Genomic DNA, 17,802 nt, shown 5'->3' with positions numbered 1-17,802 from the left:
TGACGAAATAAGGAGGACAACACAAAACACCCAGTCATCCGACTTAGGTGAAAATCCCAGACCCCGCCGGGAATCGAAACCGGGACCCCGTACTCGGGAAGCGAGAAGGCGACCGTGAGACCACCAGCTGCGGACATGAAACTTGGACCATACATACATAGAACAGCCATACGGAAGGTAGCTGAAAGAACTGCGGAATGAGACGAATAGGAATGACACTTTCACTCAAAGACAATAATTGCATTCGATTTAACCCCTGGCCATTACAAAACGCGGGACATGGTTCTCAATAGAGTGTCTGATCACCAAGGACGGTAATGCACGTTTCGTAAATTGCTCCCATTCTGGCTACAATGGTGGTAAGGAGTTCCTGTGAGAGGGCGCTGTTACAAGTTCTGGATGGTTGTTGGTCCATAACGGACGTGTTGCAGTACGTCTCGCTGACAGACCCCACACGTGCTCTGTGGCATTCAAGTCAGGCAAATGGGCAGGCCAATCCATTCGTCCAATACCCATGCGTTCCAAGAGATCCCATATCTGCGCAGTTCGATACGGCCGCGCTTTGTCGTCCATAAAAATAAAGTCAAGGCCGAACGCATCCTTGAAAAAGACGCTCGTGGGACGGGCTACAGTGTCACAGTAACGTTGACTGGTGAGTGTGCCGTGTTCAACTATTTGGAGGTCAACGCGCCCATGCAACATTATGCCTCCCCACACCTTAACCTGGACCAGTAAATCGATCATGTTCTTCATGTTCCTGGGTCCATTACATCCCCTCATACGGCGAGAGGTGGGAAAACGGCATCCAGGGACACTTAGAACATGACTGTTCTGTTAGTCCGGGAATTATGGTATGGGAAAGCATAATGTTGCGTAGACGCGCTGACCTATCAAGATCGCCAGTCTCTTCAAAGATCAAAGGCGCTTAATTTCATAAATCCTTTTTCCTGTTAGTTTTAGCATTCGACTAAGAGGTGTTTTATAATTCGGCTTCATTATTTGAATATGGTGGTTAATCTTTACAATAGGTCTATACGCAAAATATATTTCTCCTCACCTCTACAGAACGTCAGTACCCGCGCGGGGTAGCCACGCAGTCTAAGACACCTTGCCTCGGTTAGCGCGGATCCCCCTGTCGGAGTTTCGAGTCCTTCCTCGGGCATGAGTGTGTGTGTTGTCCTTACCGTAAGTTAGTTTAAGTTAGATTAAGTAGTGTGTAAGCCTACGAACAGATGACTTCAGCAGTTTGGTCCCATAGGAACTTACCACAAATTTCCAATTTACAACATCAGTAAGTCGAATAGAAAAGTGATAACTGTGACTTAGTGAATGAGCACGCGGTAGAAATGCAGTGTTATGAAAATGACTGTTTGTGTGACTACCATCTAATGGCAGACACAGACAGCGAGAGAAAGATCTAGAATACAAATGGTAAAGCCAAACAATATGCTTTCTCGAAACAATAGTGTGCTGTGACTGTTTCATGATTGAACGAATCTGATGCACATGACAGTTAATCGAATAGCCGAAGGATCGTAGGTAAATGTTTCACTCAATGACGACACACATCTGCTCCAGTCTACTTTCTTCTGGGTAGGTTTGTCAACACAGAAATCTTTCTTATGCCGTTGGTAAATTACTACCACTTTCTGCCTTCTCGTTGTTTTAGTGTAACGCCAAGTTGGCACAATTAAATTACCGTACGACAAACGCTGAAACATTACTCCCATCATATCCTTGCTGCAGAAGGATTCAATTTATTCGTGAGACAGACAGAGCAAACTGAAAAACCAATGACCTCTAATATCACTGATACGTTTATCATAAAAAGAATCTTCGTGAACTTTTTAAGAAACTGTAACCAGTACATATAACTCAACGTCTATATCCCACGGAGAATTTGTGTAGCATACGGTGTACCGTTTGTCTAGCGGCAGTACCATATCTAAGTTCTGTTTAACATTTAACTTATGGAAGCCGTTGCATAATCAGAAGATTAACGTCGCGATATCGGTACAGTCAATTAGCGTATTTGTACTGTACTTTACCTTTTTTCCTCAATAATCTGAATGTGTTGTTTACGGCGGCTATGATGGGTTATTATGATCTGTTATCAGCTACCATGTGCTCTGTTTTATTCGTAATACACCACTTATTTACTACGTGTACCAAATGAAAAAAAAATTTCTTCAGTGGTAGTAGTGAAAGTCCAATTGTAGCAATAAGGACCTCTACTTTACAGAAAAAAAGGTTCGTGATTATCAACAAGAAAGAAAAGATCTTTTAAGTGACCTACAAAAATGACTGTTTTTATTTATAAGTGTTACTTCCGGTCGTTGAAGACCAGAACAGGAGAGGTATAAAAAATGTGACGTCTACAGAGGAAAAATCGCTTCTTCTTTCCTGCTCATGACTTATTTATGTCACACTCACATGACAGACAGCAATAGTGTTAAATAAGGGATGAGGGAGAGGAGCACCGGCCGCTGTGGTCCAACGATTTTAGGCTCTTCAGTGCGGAACTGCGCTGCTGCTACGGTCACAGGTTCAAATCCTGCCTCGGACATGGATGTGTGTGATGTCCTTAGGTTAGTTAGGTTTAAGTAGTTCTAAGTCTAGGCGACTGATGACCTCATATGTTGAGTCCCATAGTACTCAGAGCCATTTGAAGCATTTGAGGGAGAGAAGGGGAACTGCGGGGCGTGACCTTGTTTAATTTGGTACGGAATGACCATCAGGGGTCCAGTGTAAGTACTCTTTACTAATGACTTGTGATAAGTTAGAAAGAAAGCCGGATACCAGCCTTTAGCTGCCAGTGTTCTTTCCACTGAACTAGCCAGTCGCACAAGAACGATGAAAAGTTAATCTTGTCTTTTATTTCTCTCTATGCCTTTCAATCTGGGCTAGCGCCCTCCCACGATGGCTGAGTCAGACATTTTTATCGCTGAAGATTGTAGACAGAAGTCCCGGTCAGTATTTGAGCACCGAGTATGGTAATTATTGACAAAAAATCTCAACGATGTTGACAGCATTGCTGGGAAACATTATTTTACCGTAGAATTCGTAAGAGTAAGGAAGGATGATTGACGATTTACGTCTCTTCGACAGCAAGAACATTAGAGACGGATCAATTGCTGGGGTAGAGGAAAAATGCAAATCAGTCGTTTCCTTTTCAGAGTATATTACTCTTTAACAATATGTTGGGCGTCACTGTCTTGAATTAAATAGCAAACATCTGAAACTCTGTAGCAACTAGCGAAGATACAGGGCATTTCAGCTGACTATATGGCTATAGTATGACATTATTAAAAACAGTGGGTGTACTTCAGCTGACTACACGGCCCTTGCATGACATTATTAACAACAATGGACGCGTTGGCATTTTCTAGTAGCTATAGACCCCGCGTTCTAGACTGTTAGGGTAATAGATGAGAAGGACACCCATTGAACCCACAGGGCAAAGGAATGTGTGGAAAACATTGACTAGAAAAAGAGACACAATGATAGAACACGTGTTAAGATATGAGGGATTAGCGTCCATGGTACTACAGGCAGCCATGGACGGCAAAAATTGCTGGGGATGACCAAGCTTGGAACACATCCAACAAATAAATGAGGACCTTGGATGTAAGTGGTAGTCTGAAATGAAGAGGTTGGCACAGAAGAGGAAGTCTCAGCGCGCTGCATCAAGCTAGTCACAAGACCAACGATTCCTCCTGCCCCTTTCCCCTAACTCCCCCCCCCCCAAAAAAAAAGCACTACACACGAATTCTTCTTTCCTCTTCGCTCTTTTGCATATTCATTGATACCTATTTACATTAATAAAGAATAGTCTTATACCAGAAAGAGTCATCACACAGTATCTGTTCGTAACGTAAACACCTCCTGTTACTCTAACGTCGCTTTAAGTAATGGATTCCTCATAGTATGGATGGATTAAAAAGGAATTCTACAATTAATTCAGTAACAACATGGCATAAAAATAATTGAAACTTGGACAAAAATCATTTAATAACTGTCCAAAAGTGGACTTGCTATTAAGAAGGTTAAATTTTCTAAAGGCTTACAACGAAATAACGAAAAAAGGTCATATGAGTGATATAGATATACATTTTGAAGTTAAAATGCTTAAATTTGCCACTCCTTTTATTCTGTAGAAGACTTCCTCGGAGTATTTTACAGTATGTAGCCGTATTTATTACTTCTATGTGTACTTGCAAATACTTTAATGGTTTGTTCTTTCAAGCTGCCTTCCGTGAAGTCATTCCATGACAGAGTAGTCATCTTAGATGGTATCATGGAGACTGAGAAAATTCATAAGATTCAAAATATACTATGCAGTCAGAAAGAAATGTCTCCTGTTTCAGTCTCTTGAAATATTGTAACAAGATAACAAATTGGGATTGTGCACTGATTTTTTTTACCTTTTACACGTCTTAGACTCAGCCTCTCTCGTCAACAAATGTCAGTATTCTATAGTTTTACACTACGTCCAACATTGGCGTGTGAGTTATGTAACGAGTTGTGGTGATAGAATTCCAGAATTATGTATAAGAAACCTAATTTGTAAAGGCTAAAGAACATTTCTGGAGAGTATAGAGCGGATAACAACACAGTTAGCAGCTACATTTGTGGCTTTACTGAATACGCAAGGCGAACTCCGTTGGTTTCTCACAAGCAGGGCGACCAACCTGTGTCTGCACTGGACTACCAGATATCCACTGACGTATTTTAATGAGAGCGGGGTAAGCAATCATTTCTGTACAACACTCCAGCATTTTGCAGTCAGTGGACAACCAATGCACGAGTTGTAAGGAACTAAAAGATTACCGAGCATAGCACCTAATATCGATCAAACTTGATCACTAGTTCTCTAACGACGCTTATTTCACTTCCTATAAAACTAGCTTTACAATTTATCACGTTGCCACCGATTTATATTCGATCAAACTGAGCTTATTTCTGATCTTGCTGAATACATATTAGGTAAATAATGATAACCGAAAGCAGTCAAATATGTAGTAATTGAGATAATGGTACGAATTAAGTAGGTTGCGAACGAAAGTAAAGGTTTGCGGCAAAAATATCGAATTCCGGAGTATTTCGCCAGCTCACCAAGTGAGTAATCGTGCGTCCATCGTGTATTCCGAAAGATGAAGCCGACTGTAATAGGGTTGCTGTGTAACTATGAGAGCCTTATGTTGTACGTTCTGCAACTGAGCAGACAATTCCTACGAAAATTGACGGATGGCGGACAGAGGCGGCATCAATACACAAATATAAAGACTGTAAATTCAACTAAGTACTTAGAAATGAGAATTACGAATAACTTAAACTGGAATGATCACATAGACAGTTTTGTGGGGAATCAAACCAAAGACTGAGATTTATTGGAAGAAAACTCAGAAAATGTAACAGAACTACTAAAGATATTGCTTATACTACTGATGTTTGCACTCTTTTGGAGGACTGTGGGACCCGCTTCAGATAGGTTTGACGGAGGACTTCGAAAAAGTTCAAAAAACGGCAGCTCGTTTTATAGTATTGCGAAATGGAAAGACTTAAGTGTTCGTCTTTTCCGCGCGCTGTTCTAGAGTAGAACGGTAGTTGAAGTGATTCAATGAACACTCTGCCAGGCCCTTGATTGTAAATTGCAGAGTAATGGTGTAGATGAAGATGTAGACACTAAGAAACATCGGGCTCCCATTTGAATAACTCGACAAGGCATTATTTTGTCTTGCCAGAAGACGGTCAACGGCGGAGTTCGTACGCAGCCTCAACGCGAACAATTTGCTTGCAGCATGTTACACCTCGTTCTGGCGGAGCATATGGATAAACCCATAGAAAACTGCTCGCTCATAGCAGTCTTCAAACGGAAACAGTACAACTTGTGCCGTCGAGTGTAGCAGGTCCAAAGTCAGCTGGATCCCGTATCATTGTAGCATTAACAAGACCTATTGTGGACTTGTTATTGCTACGAAGGTGTGGAATCCGTATGATTTTGGCCCTTCTGCACTCGACTGCACATGATAGCGTAACATGCTTAATAAGTTGTACGTTTCCGTTTTAATACTCCACTGGTCTTTGTTATTATCGTTCGTACGTTGATGGCAGATTACTCTTGCGGCCTGAAAATGGCGCTTTTTGGCGTTGAAGCTGGTAGCCTGTTTCGAATAAACGACGTTGGATTACAGTACAGTTGTTGGTTTTAACTGTAATTATTCAGATATCTCATGTGCGGCTGCTGTTCTATTGTGTCGATGGATTACCAGAGATGACGCCAACAAGATTTTAGAATATATCGCAGAAAATGTATAACTATCTAGTCCATTAAATTTCGGGCATGCAGTTTTTGTTTTTGTGCTGAATTACTATTCGCCGTCCCTCCTCGGGCCTAAACCTTCTCGTCTGCAAACAGCGCTCGCCAAACTCACAACTGATTTCGCAGCTTACCAGAAAAACGCATAAACTATTTTTATGGCGCGAATGTCGGTATTTAATTCCGCTCTTGCCCTCGCAGCAGCTTCGGAAGGGATAAGGCTAACCGTGTTACTGCTGTACGAGCAAGAAACCGGCCGTAATATCCGCCTTTGTGGGAACTGCATACCCAGAGCGAATTTGAAGTTAATTTCAGAACTCGTTCCGGAACACTTTATTTCAGGCATGGCTAATCAAAAGAGAAAGAGAGAGAGAGAGAGAGAGAGAGAGAGAGAGAGAGAGAGAGAGAGAGAGATAACAAAAACATTTCTCCGTCCGTGGAGAGCGAATATCACGTGTTCTTTCTGCAGGAGAGGAGAGGTCGTTCTGTGCCCTGAAAGCGGGAGCCAAAAGAAGGTGTGCCTGCATTTCTGCCACCTCGTTGTTTTTCTTTCGCTATTTATGGCGAAACTCATCGCCAAGTTCGCGCCTGCCAGTGGCAAGTCCAGAAACGCTGTCCGTGTCAGAGAGGGCCTCACCTCAGCCGGAACTTGCTTCCTTTCCGGGGCCGTGTCCTCCGGCACATAACTTCGTTCCATCCGTCTTCTCATTAGTAAGTCAGGCGCCTTTTGCGCTATTCACCGAGTTGTCACGATGGCTGCCAAGTTTTCTAATTTCTCAGTGATTTTTCTTCCACTTTACTCATTTTTCGCACTCGAGGAAGTCATAAAAGAATGTCCGCCACTTGCGGAATACTCTACAAAAGGACGAACTTATACTTTCTTAATCAGTCGTCAAGAGCTGAGCCAGATGTTTGATAGTGCTTCGAATCTTCATTCGTCTCATCGCCCTTGGTGGTGGAATTACTAAGAAAAAATGTCTTACATTCAGGAAAAGCACGGTTGGAATCATCGGCTGGCCATTGACATGAAGATTTTCCCTACGGAATTACAGACCAATGTACGAACAGTTTCTTCAGTGAAATCAATATCGCACTCTTCTGACCATCCACGTTCTTGTGAGCTGGAGTTCCTTGATGTCGATGGGACGTTAACACTAAACAGTTTTTTCTTCTGCTGTACATCCACGAATAAGACACTACTAGCGCATCCTTAGTGCGTAGATAATCCTACATCGTTATCCCTTTCTCTTCCTGTGTCATTCAAAGTTGAAACCACTACAAAACAAGCATCCTTAGTGCGTAGATAATCCTACATCGTTACCCCTTTCTCTTCCTGTGTCATTCAAAGTTGAAACCACTACAAAACAAGCTGTCTGTATACATCTGACCCAAGGCTAATGCTTCTTATAGTAACGTAGCGGTTGTCCGTCTTCATACAGACTGTTGCGGGATCTCGGCTTTTAAATATAAAACGTCGAATCAAAACATCTTCAGTCGCCTAAATTTCCAGTTGTTATTTCGTTTGAGCAACCAGTTTCTGCGCTACATTACGCCTTCCTTAGGCCCCCTGACAGACGTATGGGAAGAATACCACCTCTGGTCCAGTCAAAATAAGGGCCAGCAATCAGTGACTGGTATCCGCAGATTTCTTCTTAACCCAGGTATCCCTTCGATCAGCACATGCTAACTCGGCCAGTGATGATCCAAGTATTAAGAAGAAATTTGCGGGTATCAGTCATCGAATGCTGGCATCTGTTTTCACTGGACCAGAGGTGGGATTCTTCCTAAATGTCGGTCAGGGGGCTTGAGATGCCGCAATATAGCGTTGAAACTGGTTGCTCAAATAAAATAACAACCGGAAATTTAGACGGCTGGAGGTGTTTTGATTCGATATTTTTTATGTGTGGTTATTATGCGAAGTATTCGACGAAAACAGCTAATACGCGTTGTCCCTAACTCTTCGGGGCCTAAATTATACATACGTTAGAGGGTTCCACACTTCTGAGATACATCTGCATCTGCAGTTCACAATTACAACTGACAGAGAGTTCATCAAACCAGCATCACACTATTTCTTAGTCGTTCCACTCTCGTATAGCGGGTGGGACAAACGAACACTTATATCTTTCCATAAGAGCTCTGATTTCTCTTATTTTATTATGATGACCGGCGCCCACAAAATATTTTCACAGCCTGAGGAGAAATCTGGTGACTGAAATATCATGAGAAGAGCCTGCCGCAACGAAAAATGCATTTTTAATGACTGGAAACACCATTTGCGTATCATGTCCGTGGCACGTATTCCCCGCGATAAAATTTCGCGATAATACAAAACGAGCTGGCCTTCTCTGAACATTTTCGATATCCTCCGTCAGTCGTATCTGATGAGGATCCCACACCGTACAGCAACACTCCATAAGAGAGCAGCCAAGCTTAGTGCTTGAACCAGTATTTATAATAGATCTGCTGCATTTTCTAAGCGTCCTGCCAGTAAATCGATGTCTTTAGTTTGCTTTCCTCACAAAATTATCTATGTGTTCGTTCCGATTTAAGTTATTAGTAATTATAATCTCTAAGTATTTAGTTGAATTTACAGTCTTTAGCTTGATGTGTTTTATCGTATAACCGAAATTTAGGACATTTCTTTTAGAACTCGTGTGGATGACTTCACATTTTTCATTATTTAGAGTCAATTGCCTCTTTTCACGCAATACAGATATCTTGTATAAATCATTTTGTAATTAGTTTTGATCATCTGTTAGATTTTCAGGACGGCAAACGACAGTATCATCTGCAAACAATGAAAGAGGGCTGCTCAGATTACGTCGTGAATCGTTTACGTTCATCAGGAACAGTAGAGAGCCCATTACACTTCCTTGGGGAACACCATATATTATTTCTGTTTTACTCGACAAATGCCGGCCGATGTGGCCGAGCGGTTTTAGGCTCTTTAGTCCGGAGCCACGCGGTTGCTACGGTCGTAGGTTCGAGTCCTGCCTCGGGCGTGGTTGTGTTTGATGTCCTTAGGTTAGTTAGGTTTAAGCAGATCTAAGTTTGGGGGACTGATGAACTCAGATGTTAAGTTCCATAGTGGTTAGAGCCACTTAAAGTCGACAACTTTTTGTCAAATACTACGAACTGTGACTCCTCTGGCACGGAATCACAAATCCAGTCGCACAACTGCGACGATTATCCATTGGCACGCAATTTGATTAGAAGTCGCTCGTGAGGAATGATGTCAAAAGTTTTCTGGAAATCTAAAAATATGGCATCAATTTGACATCCCCTGTCGATAGCACTCATTATTTCGTGAGAATAAAGAGCTAGTTGTGTTTCAGAAGAACGATATTTTGTGAGTCCGTGTTGACTGTTTGTCAATAAATTATTTTCTTCAAGGTAATTCATAATGTCCGAATACAGTATATGTTCCAAATCTCTACTGCAAATCCAAGTTAGTCATATCGATCTATAATTCTGCGGATCACTCCTATTTCCTTTTTTGGGTACTGATGTGAGTTGTGTAACTTTCGAGTCTTTAGGTACGGATCTTTGGACGAGTGAATGGTTGTATATGACTGGTGAGTATGCAGCCAATACGGAACCAAGGGAATGAATATTTCTCGTGTTACGAGGTCCTGGATGAGAAGTGTTTGTGAGCCACGCGTTTGCAAACTGTTTTCGATTCATGACCTTTTGTCAAATATGGAACATTATTCGTTGCAGGAGCTTGCATTTAATTTATGGTGCAGCAAGTAGTAGTGCCTGGAAAGCCGCACGACTATACAGAGCAAACGTTGGCAACAGTTGCCATCATAATGGGGGAAAATCGCTGGACATGGATAGAACATTACAAGAAGTTGTGTCATACGCGTCACAGAGAATTTGAGGAAATGGTACTGAATCGTGTGGGAGAAGATTAGCCAATAAGCACCTATCAGTTTACCCGTGACATTCACATTACAAATATTAGAATGTGGAGAATGCTCCTGGAGCCATAATCATAACTCATATAATAGACGATGCGTGCTAGCAATGGCACTAAATGATTATGACTGAGCCCATATATGGAGCGCTGAAAATTCATACTCTCCACTCGCCCCACATCACCAGCGAAGAATATCAAACATGTTGACTGTATAAATCTAATAAAAAGAGCGTTATTTGTTGCAAATCCGTCGGTGTGGTGCCCGTCGGGTGTCGTTAATTAGAGACATACTGTCACAGGTGCTGGAGATTGCACCTCATGTCCATGAAAATATGTGGTTTGAAAACTACGGTGCGCCATCTCACATCGATGTTAATGTCTGTAGGCATCTAAACTGCAGAGACAGTCATCACTGAATGGGGAGGAGGTCTTATTACTTAAGTTTTCCATAACTTTCCTAACAGTTTCAAAGAAACGCTCCTCTGCATCCTTCAACAAGCCTACAGCCGAATTTCTTGCTATGCAGCAGAACCTGTTCACCACCGTAACATATATGCCAAAATGTGACCAACTCTAACCTTTCTTCACTCATTCCTTCCTTCACTTAGGACACCCGATGACAGGAGCGTCTTCACAAAACTCTTGGTTCAGTTCAGCGTCAATGAAACTGTAATTCGAACTAAAGAATTATTATAATTAATTTTCAACTTTTTCGCAAAAGCGTTCCCGGAATTTGCAAATTTATTATTTAAAAGTAACATCCGGAAACTGCTTGTCCATATAAATTCACATGGTTAAGAAAATTCTTCTTTCGCTACACTTGCCTAAGACATGGGCTTGATAATCGCTGCTGACCAAATATGTCTTGGTAGTTACTTATCACTTCCGAAACTTATCCTCTGCCTCAAAGCAACATGCTCATTTAATAAAGTAAACTGACGCTTAAATCTATGCGCTAACGGAAACAATAAGTTATATTACTTCTTAGTTGTTATGTTTGCGAATAATGCCTGCACTAAGTGAAATCGATCTAACTATAAGTAATGATTATTCTTAATAGGGCTTCACAAGTCCCTAATGACCTCCTTGTCGACGGGAGGTTCAACACTAATCTCCTCTCATTAATCTCCTCCGCTTTGCAAATATGTTGTGCTCATCCACTTGGACATAGTACGAATAATAAAATATAATCTTCGCCATTAAAGTCAACTCTACTCTGAACTGTCTATCCTAGTAGACTGGAAAAGACAAGCTATTGTAGCTTTTGGGACAAAAACTTCAGTGCTTCTTAGACTTTGCCTTGAATCAGGCTATACGAGGGGGTACCCAAAAAACGGGAATTATTTTTTAAGACCTATATATTTTCAAATTGTTTACGAAACAACCTCATCCCCTACAAAATACTCTCCAGTATCAGCAAAACATTTGTTCCACTGTTGCTTCCTCTGTTCGAAACATTTTTTTGTAGTCATCTTTAGAAATGGTTGACATCTCCTCCGTTGTTTTTTTCTTGACTTTTTCAATGTTGTAAAATCGATGTCATTTCTTTCCCGTTTTTATGCACGGAAATAAGAAAAATTTGCACGGAGCCTGGTCAGGCGAGTAAGGTGCATGGGGCAGCGGAACCACGCACGTTTTAGCGAAAACTGTGTAACAGAGATGGATGTGTGTGTAAATGCGTTGTAATGGTGGAACAACCAGTCTCCTGTCTGCCACAAATCAGGTCTTTTTTCACGACCACTGTTACAAAATCTTCTTAAAACTTCCAAATAAAAGGTTTGATTGAAGGTCTGATCTGAGTGAAAGAACTCTGCGTGAACTACGCCCTTGGCATCAAAAAGGCAAATCGGCATTATTTTGATGTTTGATTTGACTTGACGACCTTTTTTTTGGACGGAGTGGCGATGACGTCTTCCAGTGGCTTGACTGCTTCTTTGCTCCTGGGTCGCAACCATAGCACAGACTTATCACCACTAATGACCTTTGACAGAAAATCTAGATCACCTTCAAGCCGTTATTTCAAAGCATGACATGTTTCAACTCGATGTTCCCTTCGATTGTCAGTCAGAGCCCAAGGAACAAACTTGGCAGCAACTTCCGTCAAAATACACTGAACCGAGCTCCTAGTTAACCCACTAATCTCTGACAGTAAATCAGTTGTCTGTCGACGGTCTCTGAACACAAGCTCTCGAATTTTTTCCATGTTTTCGTCGATTCGAGCAGTTGATGCACGTCCAGAATGATGTTTGTTATCAATCGACTTGTCACCACTTTTAAATCGACTACACTTGACTTTTTTCCTACAGCGTCATCTTGGTACGCTGTTTTCAACACTAAAACAATTTCAGCAGCGTTTTTACCGAGTAGAAAACAAAATTTCACAGGTGCAGTTGTTCACTTAAACTTACCATCATAAAAAACGAAACGAGAGCAAAAGAACGCTAGCAGAAACAATCACGGAAGATGAAGAAAACAGGCCATGTCAACAACAACACAGGTGGTACTGAACTGGCAATGACTTGCGCTATGCATGGCTAGCGGCAGGAATGCGTACTACACAAGCTCCGCCCATGGCAGGGTTATTCCGGTTTTTTTTTAACCCCCTCCCCCTCGTATGCTCCTGCTGTCCTTCATCTTAATTTCACAACTCATGTGAATGGATCTTCCGTCCCCTGCGGAGTACACACACCAGACCTAATTCTTCTGCTGCACATGGTTAGTTTAAGTAGAGAGTTCAAAGTCATCTATGAGATTCAATATCCCTTTATCTAAATGACTCTGCTAATAATTATTTAATGCTGTACAAATACTTTTTGAAGCCTAACACTTATTATTGTTTTTCATATTTGCTAATTATGATACATGCCAGATACATAAGCCACCTATAACTAGTCACTTTTTATCAGTTTATTAATGAACAGCGACGCGTTTGGTAGCAGGCTATATTGCCAGATGACATACAGGTATTACAATTTTTCTCTATGGTTTCCGCTAGCATAACCTACCTATCTTGCTGCTAAGCGTCACCGAAAATAATTAGATTTGTATGTTGAAACTTCTGCAGACGCGTCTGGCATATTTTAATACAGCGTCTACGAAACATCGAAATTTGTAGGTCAAATTCCGATCTTCGAGACCAATATTCCACTTCCATAATGGAAGAAAACATCTCAGGTTTAATTATTTGCTTTCTGGTCTATTTATTAATGATTCAGTTTCATTCAGTTCCTCTTTAACTAATAAGAATAGAGACCTGCAGATGTTAACAAATGAAAAACATTATTTTAAAAAATCATAACAGAAAAGAAATGTTCTTAAGTAAATCATAATTATCCTTTTTAAAGGTGTATCTTTTGTGTGGCAAGTCGGTCTGTGATTTTTATAATATATCGACGGTAGTAACCAAGCAGTCCTGGCGAATATCAATTGATGCACTATGTAAAAGGCTAACCTGGGGCATGGTTACTCAGTCAGAGTTGCAGGTGGTCTGTCTAAAGGCATTCAGGGGGAACAAAAATTTAATTTTCCACAGTTAATACTGTTATTGACCGAATTTAAAAATTTAAAATGCTGTCATAATACACTCATTAAGAGGTTAAAGGTTTAACAAAGCACGACAAGTACTGCCGTTCAAAACTGAGGCAGCGTAAACCAGGACGCGCATCCCCACACATTATTTGCCCAGTATTTGAAAATGAGAGCATTTGCCGACTTTTAACAGACTTAATGAATAATGTGAAACCTTTTCTGAACTTTTATCGAATAACTGGTTAAGGTGAAATCTTTAACACAGAAACTCATTTGTAAAGTAATCAGACGGGTCAAGCTTCGATTTCGATTCTTTAAAGAATCGAAGGGTTTACTGGGTGACGCTAAAATAATACAAACAGTGCTATTTATTGATAGTAGTTCAGTTTCTTCAAACTACAGCAGACCTTACAATTTCAGTTCAAAATTGTTGAAAAAATAAAAAATTATAGTTTGATGTGATTTTGCTCTGCACTAAACTATAAACAAATAATATCCACACACATGACCAACCTGTTAACAAATGCTTTTCAGAATGTTATCTGGAATGGTTAGTAACAAATAATAACCACACACGTAACTAACTAGTTAGAAAATAGTTTTCAGAACAGTATTTAGAATGGTTAGTGCCAGCAGTACAGAAACACAAGTGGCAGGTTGTACTGTGAAAACTGGTGTCACGGGGAGGGGGGGGGGGGGGGGGGGGGGGGAAGGGCGTGTGTGAAGTGTTGGGAGATAAGGAAGATATAACGAACGAAGGAATAGCGCAGATATAGTACTATTCATACGTGAACTATTTCGCACAACATAACAATATTAAAAATCAATACGACTTAAATTTTGATGTAGTTAGATATTGAAAAAGCAATGTTATGCGTCCTTGAAAAATGTGAAGATAAGTTTCTCGACTGGTACCTTGGTATCTCTATGAGTTTATGTATTAGCTGCAAGGTCTGATGCTTTTGGTACTATGTGGGAAGCATGCTTCCTTCAAATACGTTTTCACAGTGGGAAACTTACAGTACGCTGAAACTTGGCATTACCGATGATAAGGGAATGAAATGGATAGTATCTGTCCCAAAACGGCTCTCTATACAGGATTTCAAATTAATATAGTGTCAATCAGTAACAAAAATTTCGTCAAAATGGCTGTACACCTAGAAATTAATTAGTAACAATAGGGCAATGCAAATGTTTCACGAAGGAAGTATTGTAAATGGCTTGCATATTCAGCAAAGCGAAGTTCATCATATTATCAGGTAGATGCACCAGAACAGCTGCTTATAATAACTAATATTAATTAAAGACAGACTGTGTCCAATTTTCATTCTTGAAGAACTGGAAATTTATATGCACACGAGAAAATACACACAACAATTATTAAATGAGGACACAGAATTCAAACACAAATATTCGTTCTTGCAGAATTGGAAGTCTATATATATATACGAGAAAATATCCTCAAGAAATACTAAAAGAGCATACAGAATTTAGATACAAGTACTAACTCAAATACTTTATTGATCTTTTGCAACGCGAAAAAGGCTAAATCGGAAATATCGTATGCAACAACCAGATAATCGTGATAAAATTTAGTCAATAAAATAATATCGTTGTTGATTATATCGCCACTGTAGGCATATAACGCCGTTAGAGTAGAACTGTCAACTACTGACAAACCATAACAATCCTATTATTTTTGGTATATTTACGTCATTTGCCGTCTAATCAAAACACTGACAGTTATGAGATATTTGACGAACGACGTAATAAGGACGTCACATCATTATAGACACGAGTTCAATACAGTCACAGTCACGTTTATACACGGTTTCACAAAACTTGTATTCGCAGATACTAGACAATGGCGATAATGCCGAAACAGACTGTCATTAATAAATATCGATTATTATAAGCAGCTGTTCTGATGCATTTTTCCAATAATCATGTCACTATCTGACATATTATGCTGAGTGCCTTAAAAAAGAAAAAAAGTTCATCAGATTCGACAGAAGTTTCACTGCGTTGCATTGGAACTGCCTGTATGGAAATACTTCATTGATCAAGATTATTTTCGACGCGACTCACATTTCTGGCGAGAGTAGCATTATTTTTCTGGAGCTACTCCATTCTACCGGCCGCGAAAGTACAAGAAAAACATCAAAATTTTACATGCGCCTAAATCGGAAATATCATATGCAACAACCAAAGATAATCGTGACAAAATTTAGTCAGTAAAATAATATCGCTGTTGATTATATAACCATTACAAACATATAACGCCGTTAGAGTAGAACTGTCAACTACTGACAAACCATAACAATCCCATTATTTTTAGTATATTTACGTCATTTGCCGTCTAATCAAAACACTGACAGTTATGAGATATTTGACGAACGACGTAATATGGACGTCACATCATTACAGTCATGGGTGCAATACAGTCACAGTCACATTTATACACGGTCTCACAAAAATTGTATTCGGACGTATTTGACAATGGCGATAATGTCGAAACAGTCTGTCGTTAATAAATATGAATTTTTATAAGGAGCCGTTCTGGTGAATTTGTTTAAAAATCAAGTCGGTATCTCACATATATTATGCTGAGGGCCCTAAATAAGAAAAAAACTTCATCAGCTTGGACAGCAGTTTCAATTCGTGGAAATACTTCATTGATCAAGATTATTTTCGACGCGACTCACATTTCTGGGGAGAGTAGCATTATTTTTCTGGAGCTACTCCACTCTACCTGCCGCGAAAGTAGAAGAAAAAGCATCCCAACTTTACGTACACCTAAATCGGAAATATTATACGCAACAATCAAAGATAATCGTGACAAAATTTAGTCAGTAAAATAATATCGCTGTCGATTATATAACCATCACAAACATATAACGCCGTTAGAGTAGAACTGTCAAACTACTGTCAAATAATAACAAACCTATTATTTTTAGTATATTTACGTCATTTACCATCTAATCAAAACACTAACAGTTATGAGACATTTCACTAACGACGTAATATGGACGTCACATCATTACAGTCATGAGTGCAATACAGTCACAGTCACATTTATACACGGTCTCACAAAAATTGTATTCGGAGATACTTGAAAATGGCTTTAAATGCCGAAACAGTCCGTCGTTAATAAATATTAATTATTATGAGCAGCTGTTCTGGTGCATTTTTCTAATAATCATGTCGCTATCTGACATGTATTATGCTGAGTGCCCTAAATAAGAAAAAAACTTCATCAGCATGAACAGAAGTTTCATTCCGTTTCATTGGAACTGCCTGTGTGGAAATACTTCATTGATCAAGATTATTTTCGACGCGAGACACGTTTCTGGTGAGAGTAGCATTATTTTTCTGGACCTAATCCACTCTACCTGCCGCGGAAGTAGAAGAAAAAGCATCCCAATTTTACATGCATCTAAATCGGAAATATCATATGGAATAACCAAAGACAATCGTGACAAAATGTAGTCAGTAAAATAATATCGCTGTTGATTATATAACCATTACAAACAAATAACGCCGTTAGAGTAGAACTGTCGAACTACTGTCAAACCATGACAAACCTATTATTTTTAGTACATTTACGTCATTTGCCGTCTAATCGAAACACTGACAGTTATGAGACATTTCACGAACAACGTAATATGGACGTCACATCATTACAATCATGAGTGCAATACAGTCACAGTCACAGTTATACACGGTCTCACAAAAATTGTATTCGCAGGTACATGACAGTGGCGATAATGTCGAAACAGTCTGTCGTTAATAAATATTAATTATTATAAGCAGCTGTTCTGGTGCATTTTTCTAATAATCGTGTCAGTATCTGCAGAGGGCCCTAAATAAGAAAAACTTGATCAGCTTGGACAGGAGTTTCACTTCGTTTCATTGGAACTGCCTTCTTGGAAACACTTCAAAAAATGGCTCTGAACTATGGGACTTAACATCTGAGGTCGTCAGTCCCCTAGAACTACTTAAATCTAACTAACCTAAGGACATCACAGAC

The sequence above is a fragment of the Schistocerca gregaria genome, chromosome 5 (assembly GCF_023897955.1).
Source record: "Schistocerca gregaria isolate iqSchGreg1 chromosome 5, iqSchGreg1.2, whole genome shotgun sequence".
Taxonomy (NCBI): Eukaryota; Metazoa; Arthropoda; class Insecta; order Orthoptera; family Acrididae; genus Schistocerca; species Schistocerca gregaria.
Note: the sequence above shows the minus strand (reverse complement) of the source record.